At 50.2% G+C, this 20354-nt stretch overlaps 1 protein-coding gene and 1 long non-coding RNA gene across 10 annotated transcripts in view; one reads left to right on the top strand and one right to left on the bottom strand.

The window, feature by feature from the left end:
* PALLD (palladin, cytoskeletal associated protein) overlaps positions 1-20354 on the bottom strand; it is a 369451-nt gene that overhangs the window by 45642 nt on the left and 303455 nt on the right. The window lies entirely within an intron of this gene.
* Positions 14022-19177, top strand: LOC133252373 (uncharacterized). Its single transcript, XR_009737895.1, has 2 exons — positions 14022-14647; positions 15452-19177. It is a non-coding gene; the product is annotated as an uncharacterized LOC133252373 (long non-coding RNA).

Raw genomic sequence — 20354 nt, 5'->3', positions numbered from 1 at the left:
AAGGTTACACACCTGGAAAGTGATGCAAACGCAGATTGAACCCAGGCGTCTGGCCCGTGACCACGACCCTGGCCTTTCTCGTTAAGGCGGCAGGTTTATCCAGATCCACCTGTACTGGGGTCTCTCCAGCCACAGAGGACCTTCCTGGTGTGGGTTCTGACCACAGCAGTGGGCGTCTGTCCCTTCTATGCCCTGTTCTTCCTTGTCACTGGGGCCTAGACACTGCAGCGGGGCTTGAACCAGATACACAGAGAACCTGCCACACGTGCTGAAGACGTTCATGTGTGTAACGGAGTTACTGACATAATACCCAAGGAGCTGACACTGACGTCTACGCCAGGCTTGACAAACGTCCACTCACCGGAGAAACTCTAAGAATATACTAAGTAACTTGAAGGAGTTAAGCTGTGAAACTAAGAAATTAATTTGCTCCCAGAATTTCTTATTCCTGTATTTGTATTATCAACCAGCATATGTTATACTGAGGAACTAGTAAACGTTCTGTGTGTGTGCAGTGCTCAACTGTGTCCAACTCTGCAAACCAATTGTAGCCCGCCAGGCTCCTCTGTCCACGGAACTTTCCAGGCAATGATCCTGGAGCCATTTCCTACTCTAGGGGATCTTCGCAACCCAAGGATCGAACCTGTGTCTCTTGTATCTCTTGTACTGGCAGGCAGATCCTTTACCACTGTTCCACTCATACCTGTAGGAAACATTCAGTCTCTACTAAACATCAACTATTCAGAGCTACCCAATCTCAGTCTAAAACGCAGTAGAGGGACAGAAGGTGAGACACCGGTGAAGAGTCTCACTGCATATTTCACAAGTTAAAAGTGAATCCAAACTTCTAGGAACATTCAGGAGACAGGCCACCTAACATAAAAACCCAGCATGGGTTTCAGGGCACAGAAGTTCCATGTACGCTTAGTTCTGGCCTTTACTGTGCTCTTGGAAGAAGATGCTCCTTGAAGAGACAGAAAGAAGAATGCGGTGAACAGCTGGCACTGAGCCCTTAGGACGGCTCTGTCTCTTAAACCTGCCTCTTCTGGCACCCCTGCCACTGGTGCCACACCTCCCTGCAGAACTGAGGGCCACCAGGGACTTGGAGGCCTTGACTAAGACAGCTCTCAGCTTCCTCCTGTCTGTGGAATGCAAAGCTGAACTATTTTTAAATCGTCTTTTTAAATATGTTTAAAATGCCTCCCAGTGTAAAATGCACTCTTGTGTCTTTCAAGACTGGAATCTGAATACCACTCATTTGCTAAGTTACTCCATCCCCTGAGAGACTGAATCACTGAAGATGCTGGATTTTTAAACACTGTCACCTTTAACATGCTGACGAAAAACACTACTTTATAAAGATGACTTTCTAGGTTTGTGTGAGCACAGGCCCGTCTCTGAAGAACGAAGCATTCTGAGTTAACAACTCGTGATAACTAATGACTTCATCCTCCTGAGGGTAAAGCAGTGAAGGAATGCGCAGGTGGGCCCAGGAACTCAGCGCAATCCAGCTCCTCCGAGAGGTCAGCTGTTGCTGGTCTCGGTGTCATAGTCCGAAGGTTCACAGTGCGGACGCGCCGTCACCTGACCACCAGGCTCCAGCCCCACCCTCTCAACCAAGAAGGAAAACGTTCTTGAAAAAACTCAGAATGGCACTCTGGCAGGCTCGACAGATATGGTCAGTGAAGAGACTGCTGACTGCGGAAGGAATCATTAATTTTAAGTGGCTGTGACCCTCTGTGCTTTGACCGGCTGGCCCTGACATTCCTTAGTGGTGGGGAGGAGGGGTGCTGGGGACGGTGCCCAGGGGTCTTCCCTTGAGAAGCAGGCCCACTCCTCCCAGCAGGAAATGGAGTCTATCCAAACATGTCCCAGGAAGAACTGTAATAAATGTTCCCTTCCTGAGAAATGACTAAAACCACTAAAATAACCCTTAGATTAAAAAACCCAATTATTTATTGAAATGACTCTTTTTTTTTTTTTTTGAAATGACTCTTAAGAAAAAAATGAGGGAAATTTATTAGAATCACATGAGGTTTCCAGCAGGACTACACATGACTCTGTTCAGTCCAGAGTTATTCATCTGGTGTTGCAGCAAGTGGGATTTTCTGTAACATGGTCTTCAGGCCCATCTCCAACACAGGGAAAGCCTGCAACATCTTGAAATGCCTTTTGGAAGAAAAAACTTCACAGAACGTACAGCTGTTGCATTGCACTTGTTTACTGAACTTCACAGATCTTTTCCAAGACACGTAGACACTGCAGTCTGCCGCACACACTGGGCTTACGATTACACTGTGCTGTCTCGTACGCTAGCGGCCCTCACTGAGAGCACGGTGCACACCTGAACGTGCTGCTGCTCTTTGCTCCTGGCTGCGCCGCACAGCGTGTGGGATCTTAGTTCCTGGACCAGGGATTGGACCTGGGCCACAGAAAGTGCCCAGGCCTGACACTGGTATGCCAGGGAACTCCCGTGTTCCTTCTGAAATAGAAGACAAATAATGGGAAAAGCCACGGCAGAGAGTACAGCACCTTCGTGACAATGCACACGGGAGGGTGAGGGGTCCAGTTGGGGGGGCACTGGGCCCCCCACCCCCGAGTATATGAGGCCCGTTTGCGTGAGGTGAGGAGCTGACGGAGTAACTGGGTTTCCTCACTCCCGGCCTCCTGAGGGAAAACACCAAAGTGTGAACATCTTGCACTAACAATTAAACCAAAAAGTCTTTTCTAACAAGAATATAGATAAAAATTTTAAGGAATGATGGGTCCAATTCATTTGGCTTCCATCCAGGGCCACCTCCTCCCCCACGGGTGGGGTGAGCCTGGCTCAGAGCAGCACAGAGCTGAGTCCAGCGGGTCTGTGTCCCTGTGTGTGTGTGTGTGCGTGCTTACCTGCATATCTCTACGTGTGTCATACATCCACACGTGTCATGCATCCACACGCGTCATCTCTACACACGTCATACGTCCACAGGTGTCATGTCTCTACACGTGTTATACATCCACAGGCGTCACATCTCTACACACATCATACATCCATAGGCATCACGTCTCTACACACGTCATACATCCACAGGCGTCACGTCTCTACACGCGTCACACATCTATACGCATCATACATCCACAGGCGTCATACACCCACACGCGTCGTATCTCTATACGTGTTATACATCCACATGCGTCATATGGCTACACGGGTAATGAGATACAGCCATATGAGCATAATGCATATTTTCAGGTTTAAATATGATAGCATTATTACCTGAAGATGAAAGTTTTGAGTAAAAATGATGCAAAATCTATTAACTACACTTATATTCCCAACATGACCTTCTGCGTATGATCTACTGCCTTGGTTGTGACTACCAGTAAACAAAATGATGTCTGTAATCTCAGAAGCACAAGCAATTCGGACCGAGGAACCAAGGAATTCACATGTATTTTTGTTGCTAATACCTTCTGCGTAAATTCAGATTAATGTTACAGTTGTAAGTACAGAGGCAGAAAAGAATGAATTGATGAGTGGCTTTTTTTTTCCTGTGGATATTTTATCAATCTATAAAATATGCTGTAAGACATTTAAAGTCACTTATGATACATGTTTAATGACCTAATAATGACTAAATTTAGCGAGACCACCATGTTGTCCTCTTTTAAAAGTTGCTACTGTGTAGTATCAGGAGGATTCTGGGACCCTGAAGGGGTGGGCACTCCCTCCTCCACTGTTTCCAGGTTGGGGGTAGCCCTCCTCGCCTGTATCCTCACCCCCTACCCTTCCTCCCTTTGATGAGTGTGGGGGTAGATATGACAATGCATCTGTGAAGGGGCAGGTAAGCTTTTCAACTCAAGGCTGAGGTGTCAACGAGCTCATGACATAGGCTTCTCCTCGAGTACAGATCTGAGGCTTGGATCTTTTTCTGACTTCTCAATTCATTACTCGAATGGTCCCAAACTTGAACACGGAGAAGCAGTAACCCCTCAAATATCTATACATCATTCACGCATCCTAAATCTGAAATAATCTCAGATGTATGGCCCCCCTTGCTAAGAAATCAGCGCATTTTCAAGGCAGCAGTCATTAGCAGTCTCATAGAGGATGGTGTGGGTGGTCTCAGGTTGACTCAATGTAATGACAAAAAAAAGCATTAAACAGGGCCACTCCCCCGAGCAAGGCACCTGGAGGACCATCTACTGATGGGCACTCTGGGCAGGTCCCTTCTCACGGGGGGCCTTCCACATCTCTCTCCCCCTCAGGAACTCTGGCAACAACACCTTTATCCACATCTTTTCAGACCAGTCAGGGTTGAGTATCCCCACCCTCCCCTGAAGACAGAAAGGTTGCCTTATCAACCTTTGTAAATTCAGCTGATCTAGACACTTAAATTTATCCTTACCCAGGGCTTGCAACGTTTTAACTTTCTTACCTTGTAACAAAATACCACCATCAAACTTTGATTAAAGAGTTGGGTTAAAAACAACAAGTCAACATAATGGTCTTTTTGACCAACAGAACCTAACATTTTCGCTTTTAGAATTAAAGTACAATGATAGTTCTGAAAATGGATAAAGTCATAATACAACTTTGTCTCTTTGAAAATGAACTCTTAATTGTAACTAACAACTGCAGACGTTGCTACACAAGATTTCTTTTTATCTCTTTTAAAATTAAATTGTTATTTCTTAAATGCCCATCATAATAAAAAACAAAACATGCCAAAAAAATTCTACTGGGTTTTCCATATGCAAAATAAGCCTTCTTGGCCCCCAATTCATACCTTATACAAAACTCAACTTGAATCTTCAACTTAAATATGGACCTAAAATTATAAAATCTCACAAAGAAAACATAGGAACATCTTTGTGACTCTAAGTCAGGCAAAGATTTCTTTGAAAGAAAGTGAAAGTCACTCAGTCGTGTCCGATTCTTTGTGACCCCAAGGACTACTGCCCACCAGGCTCCTCTGTCCATGGAATTCTCCAGGCAGGAATACTGGAGTGGGTTGTCATTTCCTTCTCGAGGGGATCTTCCTGACCCAGGTCTCCTGCACTGCAGGCAGATTCTTTACTGTCTGAGCCACCAGAGATTTCTTTGACAAATACCAAAAAGCGTGGTCAATGAAAGGAAAAAAAAAAAGATAAGACTTTTTTTGCCCTTCAAAATGCAAAGGCTACAAAAAGCAGGCTGTGAGAAGCAAGTTTTCCCTCTCATTTCAGCATTGCCCCCAGCTTTCAGCACACACCCTGCCCAGTCCCTGGCCCCTCCCGGGCCAGCCTGCGTGAGGACGGCACACAGACACACAAGGCATGGTGGCTCTACTGCTCTTTGTAACAAGAGTTTTTCTAAAACACAAACTTCCATATCTGATCCACTTCCTCACCACTCGGTGCCATGCTCCTGGTGACCTCAGCCGGCCACGCACACAGTGGGGGCCAGATTCTTTGGGAGTAATCGGTATCAGTTTATTTAAGCAAATATGGAAAAGGAACAGAGTAAACATTTTAATTTGCTTGCCTTGGTGGAAACATGAAACTTCCTCCACTATCCGTCTCCCTGCACGACTCTGGCCATGCTTCCCAGCTCAGCTGGGTCAGCTGTGAGATGTGGGGCCTGGCACTGAGACACTGTCTGCCGTACACAGAAACCAGTTCTTCAGCTGCTCCCGTGCCTATTAAGTGTTCTCAAATGATGAAATTCTCTTTTAGGTAAAAATGAGAGTCTCCTCAGTCACTTTGATAATTAGAGAAGTATGTTGTTGTTCAGTCGCTCAGTAGTGTCCGACTCTTAGCGACCCCATGGACTGCAGCATACCAGGCCTCCTTGTCCATTACCATGTCCCGGAGTTTGCTCAAACTCATGTCCTTTGAGTCAGTGATGCCATCCAACCATCTCATCCTCTGTCATCCCTTCTCCTCTTGCCCTCAGCCTTTCCCAGTTCAGGGTCTTTTCCAGTGAGAGAAGGTATTGCCTGCAAACATGGCCCCACTACAGAGCCCAGTTCACCCCTAATGACCTGTTTAGTAGCTTCAAAGACAAGAAGAGGACCTGTGTCTCCCTCGAGCTCACCATCCTGCTTCACAGCTTTGACCACTGACACGTCTTTTACACTTCTGGCCTGCTCGGCAGCCCTCCACCCACTGGTTCTAACCCTGGAAGGGTGGGGCCTCCAGGGAGCTGGGGGGTCCATGGCCCTGGCTCAGGGAGGAGGGCCCAGGGGAGCCTGGCACACAGCCTGTCCTCAGCGGGTCCTTCTGCACCAAAGAGACCCCACGGCCCTGCTGTGAAGGGCGGGCACACGGTCGGCAAGGTCAGCGGACACTCCTGGATGTGACACAGGGGGATGGCCATGGACAGTATCTAACACTGCTTCTTCTGCACTGATGTAGCGGGGGGTGCAGGCCTGTGAGACTCTCACTCTAAACCCTCGAAGCCTGTGCTGTCCGATCGTGGTGACCGCTGGCTGCTGAGGCTTGGCCACAAGGCTGACCCGGCCCGAGATGTGCTGTGAGTGTGAACCTCACACTTATTTCTGAAGATTTAGTTCAAAGACAGAGAGTGTAAAAATGATCTCACTCTCCCTGTTTACATTACATGTTGACACAGTATTTTTCATCTACGGGTTAAACATGACACACTACTACATTTAACATTTCCTTTTCCTTTGAGGTCCGACTGCTGACTGACACGCTCAAGCTGTGCCCGTGGCCTGTGGATGTGTCGGCAGCTCACACCCGACTTCTGGACCTCGCTCCTGGGGCTGGGCTCTAACCGTTCCTTGAGCCTGCTCCCGAAGATCTCGTCTCTGCGCAGTGAGTTACCCCCAGGGCAGGTGCCACTGAGCGGGACTCTGCAGGGCCTGGTAGTCTGAGGGCCCGCCCTCAAGCACCAGGCCTGTGGGAGCAAGGACACAGGGGCTCAGGACAGGGGCACAAGCCAGCTCCCAGCGACTCACTCGTTTTCCAACTTGTTTGCCAACTTCCCAGCAAACAGTATCAGAAATTATTCTAACACGGTGCTTCTGACCTGTCCCACTCTTCTCTAAGACATTCATGTGCCTGCTTAAGGCCCGTGGTCAGGGGGCCCCCATCATCTCAGGCCCAGTGCCCCCCTTTAGGCAGTAAGGAGAGGCCCCAACTTCACAGGGAGCCTACCCTGCTAAAGGTCATGCTGCAGGGCCACGGTGATGCGGGAAGGTCAGCCCCACCGACTACCAGGAACATGAGCATCGTTGGGTAGGGGCTGGGGGGGAGGGGCTGTGAGGAGACAGGCCTGGGGCCGCTGGCTTGAGGGTAAGATGAAATGCACAGAACAGAGCAGAAGTAAAAATGATGCAGCATGTCACCCAGAGAGGGAGTGACCAAGTCACAGAGCTGAAGTTTCATCACAAATTTGAATTTTCCCTCCAATTTATAAACGGGCTTCCCTGGTGGGTCAGTGGTAAAGAATCCACCTATGCAATCTCCGCAATGCAGGAGACCTGTGTTCGATCCCTGGGCGGGGAGGATGACCTGGAGAAGGAAATGGCAACCCACTCCAGTACTCTTGCCTGGAGGATCCCATGGACAGAGGAGCCTGGCAGGCTTCAGTCCATGGGGTCGCAAAGAGTCAGACACAACTGAGCAACTAACACTTTCACTTTTCCAATTTATAAAAATGTTGAAATAAACACTTTAATGTCAAAGTACAGAAACAACTGCCTATGGCCTTGAAATGCAGACTGTTGTTATACCTGGAGTAGGTTTGGGAGGGGGAGAATCTAGACTGAATACTGTGGGCAGAACAGCGCTCTTCAACATGCTCCGACAGACAGGCTTGCAAGGGCCTCCTGCTGAAAAGTCTGTTCTGAAAAGTTAATACAACCTCCTCAACCACTGAACAAAGTATCTATCTGCTGACTGGAGAAACTGTATCTCAAAGGAAAGCTGCCAAGTTAAAAAGAGATCACAAGGGATGCTTTTTTCATTCTCTGAGAAAATGTTAAAATGTTAATAAAAGTATTACTTATGCTTGATCAAACTTTATAAAAATGAGATGCCAGGGAAAACATCGACCAGCACACTAGTGAGTGCAGGGCTGGAAGGGCCTCCTGGTGTTACTGAGGCAATCTGGCTAAAAATAGCCAGCAGCCCCCCTGCTTGGCAACCATTCTCCCCTGGAATTCGGCTGATGGAAATAAAACACACAGAGAGGCCTGGCCCCCCTCCACAACATTACATCATTCTTCCTTATTAGGAAAGCTTCTTCAAATCTGACATTCTGCCTGAAACAATCAGAGCTTAATTCTCAATGAGCAATCCCAGGCGGGGAGCTGGCCTAATCAGAAGGGTCTGAACGTCAGGAGGAAGGTGGGTGAAGGCAGGCACGTTTCTGCCATGGCATTTTCCTTCTCTAAACAGTGGCACTGTAACGGGAAGCACTGAGGAGCTTTCATGTCCCAGAGAAGGCACATGGAAGAAGCGCGTTTACTATAATCCTCAAGTGCTCGCTTCTACATGCATGAAATAGGCACACATTATAGTGAACAAAGGGGCTTCCCTGGTGGCTCAGACGGTAAAGCGTCTGCCTACAACGCGGGAGACCTGGGTTCAATCCCTGGGTCGGGAAGATCCCCTGGAGAAGGAAATGGCACCCCATTCCAGTACTCTTGCCTGGAAAATCCCACGGACCAAGGAGCCTGGTGGGCTACGGTTCATGGGGCCGCAGAGTCGGACACGACTGAGCAACTTCACGTTCACATAGTGAACAGAGAGGGGAAATCAGAAACTCATCAGCTCTTGATTTATCACAATTGCAATACTGGTTCTGACCAAACATTTTGGTATCTCCCTCTAAGATGATGTTGTGGAAGTTAAGAAGCTAAGATCTCCCTCTCACCCCCGAAGACCCATCACTATTACGTTTGACTTGCAGGACAACTTCGGGTAACCCTTTGGCCTGAGATGGTACCATATTACCACATTAACCTGGCAACAAAAGCAAAAATAAACAAGTGGGACTACATCAAACTAAAAAGCTTCTGTAGCAAAGGAAACCACCGACAAAATGAAAGCTCAACTATGGGATGGGAGAAAATACCTGTGTATCAACTATTTGATAAGGGGTTAAAATCCAAAACATATAGGGAACTCAAGCAACTCAGCTTCAAACAAACAATCCAATTAAAAAATGGCAGAGTAACTGAATAGATATTTTCCCAGAGATATTGAAAGAGCCAAGAGGCACAGGAAAAGATGCTCAATATCACTAATCATCAGGGAAACACAGATCAAAACTACAATGAGACACACACTCACACCTGTCAGGATGGCCCTCCTACACTGTTGGTAGGAATGTAACTCAGCACATCCAGTAGGGAGAACAGTATGGAGAGCAGGGTCCTCAAAAAATTAAATAGAGTTGCCATAGGATCCAGCAATCCCACTCCTTGGTGTCCATCCAAAGGAAATGAATTTATTATCTTGAAGAGTTATTTGCATGCTCATGCTCACTGAAGCACTATTTACAACAGGCAAGACATGGAAACAACCTAAGTGCCCATCAACAGATGAACGGATAAAGAAGACGCGGTGCGCATACACACTGGAATATCACTCAGTCATAAAGGAGAATGAAACTTTGTCGTTTGCAGCACCGTGGATGGACTCAGAGGATATTATGCTAAGTGAAATAAGTCAGACACAGAAAAACACTCTGTTATCACTCATATGTGGAATATTAAACAAACAGAAAACTTAGTAGACAACAGATTGGTGGGTATCAGAGAAAGGGGTGGGGGAAATGCGTGAAGGAGGTCGAAGGGTACAAACTTCCAGTTAGGAGGTGGGGAAGTCCTGGAAATGTGATGCACTGCACGCTTGTTGCTGTTCAGCTGCTCAGTCGTGGTGTCCGACTCTGCAGCCCCATGACTGCAGCCCGCCAGGCTTCCCTGTCCTTCCCGTCACCACCACCATAGTACTGCATGGTGACTACAGTTAACAATACTGTGTTGTATATTTGAAAGCTGATGAGAGCAGATCTTAAAATTCTCACAAGAAACAAAATTTGTACCAACATAAGGTGATGGATGTTGGCTTATCGTGGAGATCACTTCACTGGAAAAAAAAGAGAATCATACTTTAAAACGTTATATAATTAAATTTGTTTGCAAAAAATATGCCAACTGATCTAGACTTCTTAAGAAAGGTAAGATTTACAAAGTTAAGATGTAATTGTAAAGCAAAAATTAATGAAGGCAAACCTCTGCCTTCAATAATCACCTTTCCATAAATACAAATGGGTCTATTCATCAGCGTGCTGATTCTCTCTGACGTCTTTCTCTCATCTTGACATAAGGCTTATTTTCATTGAAAAGAAAGGGTTACAAAAAGTCCACAGTGGTGCAGGGAACCATTACATTCTAAAGCAATCAACTGAGAAACCAGCAACCCTGAGAAGCAAGGGTCCACCGGGGACCCTGCCCAGCGTGCAGCGAGCTCCTCCTGGTGGGCAGGCAAGAGAACAGACTGCATGCCGCCCCGCAGCAGAACCAGCTCAGTCACGCGCTCCTGGGGTCGTGCGGTGAGGACCGCTGTTCAGAGGAGGGCAGTGGACAGACGGGAGACAGGCTGGGAAGGCAGCGCTAACCAGTCCAGGCGGGCACTTCAAGATCTCGCTCATGACTAAACTTTTGTGACTTCAATGCTTTCAAAGGAAAGAAAAACAAACACCCCCGAATGTCTTGACCTGGGACCCGGCTGGGCCTCCCTGTTTCCATGTGGGCTGGGCATGGCCCTGGGAAAGCAATTCCATTTAAGAGAGCAGAACTTCTGGGCTCCTGGGAGCTTCATCCATGGCCCGCTCACCGACTCAGGGATTAGAGGCGGAGTGTCCCTTGCAGGCGGGTCAGCCACCAGCCTGGGTTCAATCACTGGCTGAGTGCCCTTGGCCACGTCAAGTTCCCGAGCCTGTGCCTGCACCCTCGAGGGGCAGTCATAATGCATTTCTGTCCTGGGCTGAGAGGGTGAGAAGAGTTATGACATATGGAATGCGCAGAGCTCAACTCGAGCACACCTTCAGCAAGTGCAGCAATTGACCTCCAGGATGGCCGTGTACATCAGTGTCCAGACAAGGACCCTTCTGTCCAGGGGAGGGTCCTGGCCTGGACAGCACTCGCCCCCACGGGCAGACTGACTGTCCTGGGAGAAGTGGACCCTGGGGCACCCCTTTAACACTCTGCATGCCAAGGTCCCAAAATGCAGAGATGAACCCATTGAGAAAAGCAACTAAATGTGTGTGTCACTGGTACCAGAGGGTTTGAGATTAGGCGCAGGAAGAACGCCTTAACGCAACAACCACTGACTGCAATTTACAGCGCTTCTCTTAAAACAGACCTGACAGCTAGTCACGTGATAACCTCCCTGTTCTGCTCAGCTCAGAACACTCTTTTGCAACATCACCCCAAACACACTACAAAGATGCATTTACACGGTCTCGGTTACATGACACAGCCCCTCCGCACAGACACCCAGGAAGCAGGTGGGAGTTACAGCAAAGAGATAAGGGTACAGGGTGTGTCCTGGGCACAGGCGAGCTCGGCACCTGCCTCTCCCTCCACCTGGGAACAGCCAGCGTGGAAACACGCCTGTTAAACATGAGCTTCAGTGGAAAGCATTCTGCTGGCACCCTCTCCTCCTCCTGGCCCTTGAGCAGCTCCCTCTTGACTATATATAGTGAGCTCGGGAGCTGGCTGTGACCCGCGCACACAGCTGGCCGCCTGGGGCTCCCCAGCACCTTGGGCCTGGGGAGGACAGGGCAGTGGCCAAGATCCTGCCCTGTGCCCCTTCAGGCCCTGACACCGCGGAGCTGGCTCCCGGGGCTTCGGCCTGCAGAACCCACCCAGGTCCGTCCTGACAAACTCCTGGGGCTGCTGTGGGACCTTGGGGAGCATCTGGATGCATTTTTGGGTTCAAGGGTGTATAACCCCCCACCCCCGTGTGTCCATTCGAAAGTGACAAGAGTGTGTCCATCCAAGGGCCAGAGCGGCCCATCCCCGACCGGCTGGGCATCACCGCCCCTCGTTTTCGGCAAGGCTGCAGTCTATGTAAGGACAGGCCTACGTCTGCTCTATTACTCTGTCACCTGGAGCTCAGCACACCGTCCATGGATGAGCCCACGGACCAGGGCAGGCAGGAGGGAGCGAACGCCACCCTCGCCCCCCATACCTGTGTGTGCAGCCACACAGATGGTCGCCCGGCCTGAGCATGAGTGCACACGTTCTCTGCGGGGCTGGTGGCTGCACTCGCCCCGCCCACTCCTCGCACTTCAGTTCTCTCCTCCACACGAGGGGAGGCGACTGGGGACAGTGCTCTGCTGTCATCTCTCTTCCTGTGACTAAATGGCGTATCATGGTGCAGCTCCTCCAGCCAGCCCCCCGACCTCACCAAGGCACCTAGCTGCCCTATCCCCGTCTTTCCTTCTCCCAGACCACCTCCCACCGCATTCTCCTGGAGCAGCCCAGAGTTTCTCAAGCGGTGCATTTTGTAACTTCCTGACTAGCCTGCCCTTAGGACAAGTCCTGAGTTCCCTGACCTGGGCCTGCTGGCCCCATTTTTGGGGTTCAGCCTGCCCTTCTGGGGTCCTCCTGACGCAGCACCTGGCCTCGCCCCCACCCCTTCTTCGGGTGTGGTCCAGCCAGCACCCCCCCGCCCCACCCAGGGAGCAGTGGCTTCTGGTCTCTTGTCCTCACCTGTCAGCCTCGCCCAGGGTGGCCCTGTCTCAACTGCATCCCATCTGTGACAGCTGGTACCAGAGTCTAACACCATGTTTCCTATTGAAAGTCATCTCTGACACACACAGGAGAGGCTGGCGACTATGTGGTGTGAAAGGAGAAGACTCTGCGACAATCGCTGGTCTGGGAGGCCCTCCCCAGGCTGCCCGCTCATCTCTCCATCTCCTGATGCTCATCAGCTGGCTGTGACCTCTCTCCACCCTCACAGCAGGGTGGTCGTCTGTGTTTCCTCCCAAGAGACTAGAATTACAAAAACTGATTTTATGAATCTTAACCAGCTTTTTTTTTGCCAAGTTTAACAGTGAATAAGCAGTATTTGCAAATCAACTGAAAAAAAAAGGTGATTTCAGCTCAAAGTCCTACATCCATTAGTGTCAATGGGTCAAATTAAAGTATTCTGAGTACAGTGTGTAGATTGGCATGCCCAGGAAGCACTAGAGGGAGCGAGCAGAGGCGGGGACCACTTACTTATTTCATCTGAAAGTCCACAAAGTAGAGTCACTCTGATGATTGGAGCTCAAGGCAACACTTAAAGCCCCTGGAGAAATAACCCCAAATTCAAGCTTGTACTTTCTGACCCTTCTTCATCCATTCTGTCATCAAAAATTATTAACTACTAGTTATAAACTAAGACCTGGGATGTGACTGGGACGTGATGACTACAGTTAATAATACTGTATTGTGTATTCGATAGCTGCTAAGAGTAGGCCTTAGACATTTTCATCATACACATACACACAAATCTTTTTTGTAACCGTGTATGGTGTGGGATGTTAAATAGATTTACTGTGGTGACTACTTCACAATACACACTACAAATGCAGAATCATTACACTGCACATGCGAAGCTAACAAAATGTTACATGTCAATCACATCCCCTGATGAAAACGAACTTCATACTTACAGGGAACACAGACTCTTGTCTGCACCACTGACTCTGGGATCGTCTTTCCCCTCCATTCTGTCTTCTGGCCTGGGCTTCTGCTCCATGCTGGGCAGCAGGCTCGTCATGAACGCAGCCTGTTGTTTGTTGTTCTTCACTGTTCAGCTTGATTTATTCAAATGCGGGCAGCACAGCAGGTCTGAGATAAATCCCTCTGCACTCCCACTCTGCTGGCATGGTGGTGGGGTGTGGGGGGAGCCGTGTCCTTGGCCCTTGCAGACCCCCAGCCTCGCTGGCAGCCTTTACATCTGACTTAGGAAGGCAGTGACCTCCAAGTCAGCCGCATGGTCAGTGAGAGCTGAATCCTGGTGGCTGGACTCCCGCCGTCTGCCCTAAACAGCATGTCAGCAACTGGATGGTTCAACACTGACTGCTCTGCTGGAAAGGGCCAGTATGTAGGGTTTCCATCAATGTCACCTATGGGCTTATCCACTGGGCATAAGAAACCTATAAGGTTTTTTTCCATTTTTAGCCTTAATGGTTTTTTGATCAATTACTTATTAAAGCGCTAAGATAATGAAACTTTCAGTAGAAGTCAGTTTGGGATGAATACAAAAAATCCACAGGGATTTTCCAATTTAATTCAAGAAACTAGACAACTGTCCTATCAACTGTGCAAATAAAGTTTCGTTGTACCTCCTTCTTCCATCTGACACACGCAGGTCACATCTGATTTAGGGGGACGGGAGGGAACAGAGAGGTCGCAGCCTCTGAAGCAGTGAGTCACGCGGTGTGAGTGTGGGGAGTGTACCAGAAGCACTGGGACGCTCGCCTGCGGGAGGAGGAGCGGTGCGCGTGCACATGCCTGCCCACTCCCAAGCTGCACCAGGAGAGCAGGCGACAAGCAACAGTCAGCGATGGCGACGTCAGAAAACACCCCGGTGACAGAGGAGACCAACATCTCCAACGGCGGCTGGATTTCCCAGGCTTTTCAAACAGGTTGGTGTGTAAAGAACTGTCGTCCTGAGAGGATGTCTGGGGGTGGGGGCGGGGGGAGCTTAGAGTGTGGGTGCACAGCTTCACAGCCCAGGAGACACTTCACTCTTGTTTCATGAATTCTCGGTTGCAGGGGAGCATCGCCCCCAGGAGCCTGTCCTGCCTGGGGCTGGGGGACACAAGACCGCACAGGCCCCATATGCTGCCCCACTCCAGGCTGGCTGGTCAGGCACTAGGCCATAAAGCTCCCCAGCTTCAAGGTCAGACAAGATCCACTCTGCCTGAGGTCAGACCCTCTGCTTCTTATGATCTCAAGTCCAAGCAGGATGAAGGGAGTTTGTGAAACAAGTATACTGAACACCTTGGTAGGAGTTTATGACTTTAGATTTCAGCAGATCCACTCCTAAGTGGACATAATGAAAGAGAATAAATGTCCTCCAGGTCACTTGGTGGGTGTGTGTGGGGTAAGAGGAAGGGACAGGGCAGAGTGCTTGGGTTCTTATCCTCCTGTGTGCACAGCGCCACACCAGCGATGAGTGGTCTGGACCCCAACACTGCCACTCACTGAATGTCTGCAGGTCTCACTGTCCTCTTCTCTAAAAATGGGGATAACAGCACCTACTTCTATGACTACCTGGCAGATTTACATGAGATCGGGATGTAAAAATGTTAGTATCCCTTCCCTTTCCTTCAATATTCAGAAAATACGAAGATTAAGTTTGGTTTGCATGAAATCCTCTCTAGGATCTCAGAACCCAGTGCAGTATTTGAGGCAGACTTTGAAAAGCAGACTCAAATTCTCCACAGGTTGGTCCATGAACCCACCAGGGCCCAGGAGAGATAACCCCTGCCCTGTGCTCACATCCATGTTTGCGGAGAAGCAGAGTCCACGTCACAGCCACAGGTTTCCCGCCCATCACGGCTGCCCCTGCGAGGAAATATGGTCTGACTCCTGCAAGAGCAAACAACTAAGCGTCCCCAGCACTGAGTCCCCGGAAGGGGTGCCGGAACCCCTCAGGGCCCGCTCAGCCCTGAAGCTGTGCACTGCCAAGGAAGAATGCAGGCCAGGGTCAGCGCCCCACCTGATGCCACGTGACCGCCCAGGGACGGGGACACACTGGGCTGCACGCCTGCTCGGAAGTTAAGGTCTCAATCAGCACTTGCTGCTGTGATGAGAAAAGCCCTCAGCTCACTGCAAGGTCACCTCCCGGCCTGTCCCGAGGGTGTGTGGGGCCCTCATGCTGCCTTTCAGGGGAAAGGCCACGTGTGTCCGCAGTAAAGGCGGATGCTAATCCGGTCATGAAATAGGCAGAAGGCATGAAGGAACGTCACTTCTGGCCTGAATTCAGAGCTCCAAGTAGCTTTGGACACTGATAAAATACAGAAATGAAGTAGATTCATAAAACTGAACATTTCATTACTTTGCTAACGATCAGGATTCAGGGTATTTCATAAAGTCAGGTAACTTGTCTTCAGGATATTCAGTGTGGAGTATGTTCTCGGAATCCATGCCTCTCCTTCCCGCTAATTACCACACAGGAAGAAACTCTGCCTGAAGGTTTGAATTCCGCCAGTGTTGAGAGCTCAGAACTCAAATGGACATACAGCTCTAAGTTTGACAAGTACCCCGACTTTCTGTTTTCAGTACTGTCTCCTTTCTTACCCTGAATGTAGTTATGTTTTGTGCAAAACATGTTATCCTCAATGACGGTGTGAGAGAAGATGGAGGCAGGGAGGGGGAGAGTCCAGGTACAGCTGTGCCCAAGCAGCATGGCATCCTTGCTGGGCTGAACGCCAGTGAACAGAGGCCCCTGCTGCCCAGGCTCCGACCACAAGAGTGGTCCCCATGCTCCATCTGACCCTGAACTGTGCATGTGCCCAGCTCTCCTCGCTAGGCTCAGAGCACCCAGGACAGGCCCTGCGACGTGGGGCGGCCCACAGCTGCAGGGTGACCCTGAGCTGACAGTTTAAGCACGAAGCCCCCTTCAGCATGCGTCCCTGTCACTCTTGGGGGCTGGGTCTCATCTTCTCCTCTGTCACAATCTGGGGGTCGCTCTCCAGTTGCAGGCCCTCTTGGCTCAGCTTCCTCACAAGCAAAATCAGTAGAGCAGGCTACATTTTTGCTTTAAAGTTCAGATTATCTGTTACAGGAACTGAGAAGTAATCCTGAATAACACCGACCCAGAGATGGGAGATCAGGGTGCCTGAGTCAGCTCTACTGCTAATGAGCAGTCTCCTAACATTTTGGGATGCTGTTCTCTTCCTAATTTTTTTCAAAAGGAATATTCATTGCAGAAGTTCAAGTCTCAGAAAGTCAAAGTGCTGGGACAATGAAGTAAAGTGGAGAGTCTTCCCCTAAACCACCCAGCCTCCCAGCTCCCCTGCCCCACCGCAGGGGCCGGCACTGCTTGTACTCAGAGCTCTCTCCCCAGGGCCTCCATGTGGGTACCTGCACACAGCTCCCAGTTTGCTGGTTCTGTGTGTTGAAAGCAGCCGGATCGCATGTGTGCATCTTCCTTGGTGACGTTTCATCTTCCACGACTGTCAGGGACACCCCTCTGCGTCAACCCCCAGCTGAGCAGGCACAGACAGGCCATGCCTTATCAAGGGCACACGCGTCCTCCTCAAGGGCTCACTAGCAAGAGCCGTGACGATCTTTGTTCAATGTGAGCACTCACTTTTAGCTTTCTATGGGAAAAGTTTCCAGACACTGTCAGATCAAGGGTGTGTGAATTTCAGTTAATGAGCGCAGCCACGCTGCCCTTGAGAAGATCTTATGACCCTATCTTTATCTGTAAAAGGATTGAATGTTCTAACTGAACATTCAATGCAGCTCAACTGAGACACTTTAAAGCCAGAATAGGGTGGCACTGAAACCCAGCCGCCTGTCAGCAAGTCCACTCCTTCTAAGCCCTGTCCTCACGAGCAAGTATCGAGACTGTTTGTTTCGCTTTGGTCTCAGTTGCCGAAGAATGCTTTTCCCCTTGGCAGCTCTGCTAGCCAGAAATGGAAGTGCCGCTTCGTCCACAAGCGGGTAAGAGACGGCTCCTGGCATCTGCTGCGCCATCACTTTCCACTCTCCCTTGTTTAAGGGACAGAACACTCCCTCACAGTGTGGGTCTCAAATTCAGTGCCTGTCAGAGTCACTCAGGCCTCAAGGACCCACCCTCAGGGCTTCTGATTCGCTAGGTCTGGGTTTCTAAAGATTTTCCAGGTGATGATGGTGTGCGGAGCATGGCTTTTCAGGATGCTCTTTAGTCACTGGGTGTGTTTGTGTGCTGTTGCTTCAGTCATGTCTGATTCTGTGACCCCATGGACTGTAGCCCGCCAGGCTCCTCTGTCCACAGGATTCTCCAGGCAGGAATACTGGAGTGGGTTGCCATGTCCTCCTCCAGGGGATCTTCCTGACCCAGGGATGGAACCTGAGTCTCTTATGTCTCCTGTGGTTCCTACACTGCAGGCAGGTTCTTTGCTGATGAACCACGGGGGAATCGCTAGGCATAAATCTGCAGTTCAAGGACCACCACCTGACTCTGAGAAGACTGAATTTACGGGAGTTTGGATAACAGTCAGTTACCATTAACTACAACACCAAGCCTTCTCTCTGCTCCAGGTCACCACTGGGCAGGAACAAGCCAGCTGCCCCGCCCACGTGGACGGGTCACCGAGTCCCCCTTCTGCCCCACGTTCACTCTGCACAGGAACTGGGACTTAAGTGCATGTAACACAACCGCAAGAGAATTCCACCTCTTTGCGCTTCTCACAAAGGAAACTGTTGACCAAATGGTAAAAGGGACTGACACTGATGCCTTCTGCTAATCACCAGGTACGTACAGATCCTTAAATGACCCGCCTCAGACTCAGCTCTCAGTGACCCATGTTCTCAGTGACCCACGTTCTGAAAGCAAACGGGAGAAAACAGGCGATGGGAAACTGAACCTCCCCTGTGGGTGCACGCAGTGGACCACAGGGCATTGCCACAGACTTCCTGTCCTAGGTCTGGTATCTGAGAACGACTGTGCAGCAGGTGTGGAGGGGAATCAAAGAACAGCTTCATGTTCTGTACTTGTGACAGGATGGTGGATTCTGCTGGAAGGAAGAGTGCAGGTCGTGGGACAAAGACCCAGAACTGCAAGGCACACGTCACACCACAGGCTCTTCACCTGTCAGGTGTGACCCAGCAGACTCACAGTGGGTTTTCAGAGCACAATGAACTCATGTTACAGTGGACGGTTTAGTGACGAAACGACCGGAGGGCCGTCAGCCAGGGGGAGAAGACAGAGGTGCAGAGACGCCTTCCTGGAGCACGGATGCACCATCTGCAAGGCCAGGCAGAGGCGGTGCCTCAGCCCTGCCCCACCCTCTTGGAAGGGGCTCCTTGGGCACATCGGCACTGTCTGGGCGGGCAGGCCCACGAAAGTCCAGGGGCATGTGCTGTACTGTCCTCTAAGGCTAAGCCTGTGCTTCTGGCCAACGCCTTCCAAGTCTTGGTCAGTTGAGTTTTTTATTTGAATAAATCTTTCTTTAAAAAGATTTTTAAATGATTTTAGAGTTTTTTAAACTCCTATCTTATAGGTGATCAAAATCAGACACTACTGAAGAAAGTGACAAGTAGGTCCCGATTCCTTTTGAAAGCCTCTGGAGAGAGTCTACAGCCCCGTGCTCGGTCTGTGAATGTGGCCCTCTGGCAGAGCGATCTGCACATTTCCTGTGACTCTGGCGTGAGAGCCTGGCCAGGCCTTCTTACCCGCTCCCCACGGGGCCCTGCTCTAGCCACGAAGCTGAACACCCCATTGTCCTGCACACACACGGCCTCTGGACCTGCCACTCAGCGGCCTTCTGCACCCACGGTCACTTAAGCCAACTTCCCCCGCCACGCCTTGCTTGCTGTCTCCCCAACCCTTCTTGCCCCAGGAGGGCTGGTCGTGCTCCTCCAAGGCCTCCTCATCATCCACTTCCACTGCAGGCCTCCCCCCACCCCTACTGACTCGGGGCGGGGGGCAGGGTATGTGCTCCCTGAGTCAGGGTCAGTGCCCAAGTCTCTGCTGAGTGGCTGACACTGACTCGTGCGCTCACTTTTTAAAGCATAAGGAGAGGTTCCCTGTACGTCTTCCTGTGTTCCCTGCATGTCCACCATGTCACATCTGGAAATTATCCTTCCTGATTAGGAAGTTGGCAGGGAAGACAGGCCGTGGAAAGTCACAGCTCAGGTTCCGTGGCACAGCTGTTTCTGCCTCACTGAGTCTAACAAAGCTCAGGTCATGTTAGAACTCCGAGGGTGCCACCACAGGACGCCAGGCAGTGAGGTCTTGTGTTGTCAGACTCAATACAGAAGTACACTAAACACTCTGAAAATGGACAGTACTGTTAGGTATCTGTTGAATCAATGTATAAAGAAGTCATCTGCACTCAGGTATCGAGACAGGCCAGCCAGGAATTGCCTCTACCACCACGCACGTCCGCTCACGAGAGCCAATTCCTGATGCAATTGAGTCACGGCTTTCTGGAGGACTTGCGGCCGAAGGCGGAACAGAAAGAAACACAGAGCCTCTCTGCCTATGGACGCGTAGCTGCTTGGCGGCTGATGACGCGGGTAAGTGCATCGACAAGGCCGGCTTCCTGCTTGCAACGGGAAGCAGAGTGCTGAGACACGGCCGGACCTGCCCTCGGCGCCAACGCAGGCACCCGTGGAGATGCTGCGGCGATGCCT

Source organism: Bos javanicus, chromosome 8 (genome assembly GCF_032452875.1).
Source record: "Bos javanicus breed banteng chromosome 8, ARS-OSU_banteng_1.0, whole genome shotgun sequence".
Taxonomy (NCBI): Eukaryota; Metazoa; Chordata; class Mammalia; order Artiodactyla; family Bovidae; genus Bos; species Bos javanicus.
The sequence above is the reverse complement of the archived record's forward strand: the minus strand, read 5'-3'. Positions and strand labels throughout refer to the sequence as shown.